Below are 5,247 nucleotides of genomic sequence, written 5' to 3'. Positions count from 1 at the left end.
GACATTAACTTTAAGCACATTTCTGTGAATTCGTCATTCATCTTCCCCAACAATTTAATTTCTAGGCCTAATTGACTGTTTCACCTTGAAAAGTTGAAAACAGAGAATGAACGAGACTCAAATAAAGGAGGGATGTCTATTTGAGTAAGATAGAGGAGTGATGTGGAGACTTGGGACCAAGGGAATCGATATTTGGTATCTTTCTCGAATTATTTTATTACAATCTATGCTTGCTTTTCATTATAATGACAGTGCAATGTTATCATGGAATTGTGTTTGAAGTTAAAACGGTCCCATTTTGAAAATGCTAGTGTTGACAAAATACAGCAAGTTGTTCTTGTCGTTGTCATGTATATATGTGCATTCTGCTAATATCTACCTTATGAATATCTTGGTAGAAATTAATTATCCAGACTCTCATTTGAGTTCTTCAATAAGATCGAAGTTCGTTCGGTGTATGAATTTTGATTTTAAATTATAATTTAAAATATATATCTTAAAATGAGTTTAAGTTGAAAGTATATTGGATATAAATGACTGTAAATATTTTTTAAAGTTATAACATAAGGTACACAAAAAAGTTTTGCTTTTGATTAAATCAAAATTTTGACTCGGTTTTATAATAAATTTTTTATTTAAGTTAAAAATTATTTCTAATAAAATTTACTTATAATTTTTCTTTGAATCAAAAGTTAAAAAATAACTTCAACCAATTTGCAAAATCATAGAAACATAACCTTAGTCAACTCTTAATATTGTCATTGATGGAGCAGTGAGGTGTACAATAAGACCATATATATATATATTAGAATTTAAGGTCTCTGTCACACACAAATAAGATAAGATAAGATATGATTTTGTCTTATTTTTAACGTCTAAATCTTTATCCCATCACTCTTTATATCAAACTTATCCAAGTATCTTTTCCACTCTATATGTCGCAGGATGCACCGCGACATTGCCAACAACGACAAGGTTTTTTCATGTTTTTTGATAAGGTGTGGTGTGATGGAAAGGTTTTTTGAATTTAATTATAAAATTATGATTGGGGTTTAGAAGTCGCCACCTAGTATTATAATTACTAAGAACTTATGGTCTACGAGAGTTTGGGTAAGGGACTGATTGTGCAACGAAAAGACGCATCACCCCCAATACACCCCACCTAAGGTAAGCTGCATTGTTGTTTGATTGTTTTTCTAGGTCGGGTTTTTATTTGTTAGTCTCATCTAAGATTCAAGGTAGATCCCTCTTCATAAGAGAATCTCTACCTTATCAGGTTAAATCCTAACCACTCTAAAGTCTGAATTTTAACATTGCATTTATTTTATGCCTTGTATCTTTAATACCTAGCTAAAGGTGTACTCTATCGTATCGTTTTAAACTCCACGGATATTAAAGTGTATATCTGGACACTAATTTTTTTTTTTGTAAAAGGGCTTTTGATATTTTGATCAAATCCTAATGGATAATCACAAACTGGTTACGATATCCATTTTGCATTTTAAAACATGAGAAAAATACAATTTTTTTATTTATGAAGATATGCTTGGAAAAGTTTTACAATTTGACTGTATGAATGAAAACAAAATATTTTCTTTTTGTTTTTTGAAAGGGGAAATTAATTTAAAATATTTAAGATTTTTTTTGAATTTTTTTTATAAAAGTTTTGGAGGAAACCAGGTATTTTAATACTGGATCTGTATTTTATAATGTAAGTATACAACCCAATATTAAGCAAAATTGATAGAAAAACATGTGGGAAAATCACACTTTTTTTTGAAAGGATTTTTGAATTTTTTTTGGAATTCTTCTTTTTTTAAAAAGAAATATATATTATATTATATTATATATTATTAAATATGTGGGCTGGGCCGAACTAGCTAATTGGGTCGAGCCCAGCTGGGTTGGGCCGAAATCAGCCTAACAAAAATGACCCTTTTAGGGAGTGGGTTAGGCTGGAATAAGTTTGGCCCACCTTCAAAGTTAATTATTCTGCCATTGCATGCAAAATATCTTCTGCATGCAATGGCCATGAAAACAAGGAGAATGCAATGGCCATGAAAACAGGAGAAGGAACGGGGAAGAAGAAGAGGGAGGCCACCTGACACGAGTGGGAGGAGCTGCTGGTCTTGGTGGCTGACGAGAGGTTGGTGGTGGCGTTGGTGGAGAGTTTTGTGGCCATTGTTGGCTGTGGGATGAAGGAGAGAGAAGAAACAAAAATTGCAGAGGAGAGAGAGAGAGAGGAGGTCACGGTGGCTACTCTACCGCTGGTGAGGAGCAGGGTTGATAGAGATGGTGGTGGTCAAGCCGGTGGTGACGGTGGAGGTCGATGCTGATGTTGTTGTTGCCGATGCTGGAGAAGGAAGAAAATGAAAATGGTGGCACTGATAGGCTGCTGCCGCTATGGAGAAAGAGAGAGAAGCAATCGGTGGAGAGGGAGAAGTGTGGTGGAGAGGATGGTAGCTGAAGGCACAACTGAGAAGGAGAAAGAAGAGAGAGAGACGACAGAAAAAGAGAAAAACATGGGAGGGTGGCTGGTTTTTTGTCAACTTTGAACTCGATTTTCTTCCTCTTTAGGCCATGAAATCCACCTCTATTTATAGGGTATGGAAGAGAGTAATCTTGTCTACACTAGAGAAAACGTTCGGCCCTTGATTCAGTTTGGAAGGATCTCAACCGTTGGTTCAAAGTATGCACCATGAACTATCAAATATGACAGTTCAAGGCTACATGAGTTGGCCATACAAGGCCAGCACCGAGGCTTCTATGGTGTTAATCAGCCTGAACGGTTCATATGGGGTTGTAAAGAAATGTCAAGTGATCATTTGCATTCAAGTTTGGTGGAGAAATGAGACATTAAATGCACCTGCAAAGTAACCTTCCTAAACTGTCATTTCAGAGAAAACTGAAGAAGAAGATGAACAGTAACAAAAAGGGCACCGTTTGGTCAAGTTCATTTCGGTCCTTTGATTTATGATTTATCTCATATACACCCCTGATAAGTTTTAAACTTTCAATTTTATGCAATTGAGTCCCTGGAAAAACAACAATTTTAACCCCGGATTAGCATGCCTTTTTCAATATGGTCCTTGGACTTGGATTTAAGTAATTTAACCCCTAATTGACCATCAAACTTTTAATTTCTTCAATTTAACCCCTGGTTTTTGTTAATTAAGCCCCTATAGTTCGTCGCCTCTTACAAAATGATCCTTGGCTGCGAATTTCTTCAATTTAACCCCTAATTGACCCAAAACTCTTGTAATTTTTCCCCTGATTTCAATCAATTAACTTGATAAAAATTAAATTTGTTATCTTAAAAATCCAATCTTCTCAATTAAGTCCAAATTAGGCTTCCAAACTTAATTTTTCACCAATTAATCCCCTAATAAAATTCATTTGATCTTTTTAAAGTATAATTAAGTCCTTGCACTTAATTAAATTCTTCAATTGGACCCAAAATAATTCTTAAACATAATTAAAATTCAATTTGGCTCATGATTAAATAAAATTGACCTATTAAAAATTTAATTATGTCCTCGGACTTAATTTTTATACAAATTTATCCAATAATCATTTAATCTAACCTTGAATTTGCATTGTTTTTTTTAATTATTTTTTGGGCATAATGCGGTACAATTTGACCTTGAATTTCCTCTAAAATCGCAATTGTATTCCCCGACCTGCTTTCTCCATGTTGTCAGCCTTTATTTTATTTTTTTAATTTTTATTTTGAAAAAAAAATGAATTTTAGGAAGTAACCCAGAATTGGGTTATGACACTATTCATACTCATATTTTCCTCTTTCAAAGACAAAATTCACTCTTTTAGACCTTGAGCCTTTTTCTTATATCTTATTATAAAAATAATATTATATTTAATAAAAATAATTTTACTCAAATAATTTTTTAAAAAATACAATATTAAACTTATAACTTTAATATAATTTTATTTATTAAATTAAAGAAATATATTACAAATAAAATATTATTTAAAATAAAGTAAATATTAATTTTAATTTTTTAATAAATAAAATAATTATCCAAGAAAAATAAAGAAATTGGTTATTTTTAACAAATTATTCAGAAACAAAATATTCTATTTAAGAAACAAATAAAAACTAAATAAAATAATATAAAATGATTTAATTTTATCAATTGATTCACATCAAAATAGTGATTTAGTTTTTTCAATTAGACTAGTATTTTTATATATATATTTTGTTCTGTCCCATAATTAATAAGCGCGAAGCAGAATTTGCTGGAAGTAATGAAAGAAGCTAGAAAATGATCTTCACCAGGTGGTGGTTTGATCGAGCAAAATTGTTTATCCTCGAAGTGACATCAACTGCCAAGCATTAATGTATATTGTGACACTTTACACGCACAAATCACCATCACAATGAAAAGGATAGGGAGCACCTTAGACCCATGCATGTAACCATCGACCTGATGTTAAGACTAACTGTTGATGAGATGAAAAGGAGAACGAAGAGAAAAAGGTTGCCAACTTGACACAATGCAGCTATACAATATATGTCTACACTGTCCTCATCTCACCATTTCTTTTTCTTTTTTTCTTTTTTTTACCGATGACCACCGTAAACCAAATAATAAAGGCTTGAGCTTCTTGAGGTGAATCCAAAGAGCACAGGGAAGCCTGCACCTTGGATGGATTGAAATTATATATATATTCAGAAAAAATAATGATATTGATCTCGTAGGCTATGAAACCTCACACACATCCAGCTGGCCATCATAATTGTACTGATGAGTAAGTATATTGGATAGTTATTTTTGGGCTATGAGAAAGTTCGTACCTTATCCCTGCTATAACCCTTTCATATTCATACTCGAGTCCACTCTTGAGGTGAACTTAAGAAAACATGAATATGCTAGGGTGCTAGATCTAATGTATTTTGATTCACTCTTAAAGTGGATCGAGGGCAACGTGAATCTAGCAAAGCACTAGACTCATTGCAATTAGGTTTAGTCGTAAGCTGAGCCTAAGATATTGTGGGTCTGAGGAATTATTAGACTCGTCTTATATAAGTTTGACTACATGCCAGGTTCAATTGATCTTAGAAATCCAGGATTATGGAGCTCTATTCTTAGATTAATAACATGACCTATTCGTGTCAGGGATAATTATCTTCTTGCATCTATAGATGTATAAAACGTCTCTCAAATGGCCTACCACATTTTCCATATCATTAATGATGTGTAATGGATATTTGTCTCTCATTAATGA

The sequence above is a fragment of the Populus trichocarpa genome, chromosome 9 (genome assembly GCF_000002775.5).
Source record: "Populus trichocarpa isolate Nisqually-1 chromosome 9, P.trichocarpa_v4.1, whole genome shotgun sequence".
NCBI classification, from domain to species: Eukaryota; Viridiplantae; Streptophyta; class Magnoliopsida; order Malpighiales; family Salicaceae; genus Populus; species Populus trichocarpa.
This window is presented reverse-complemented; position numbering follows the sequence as displayed.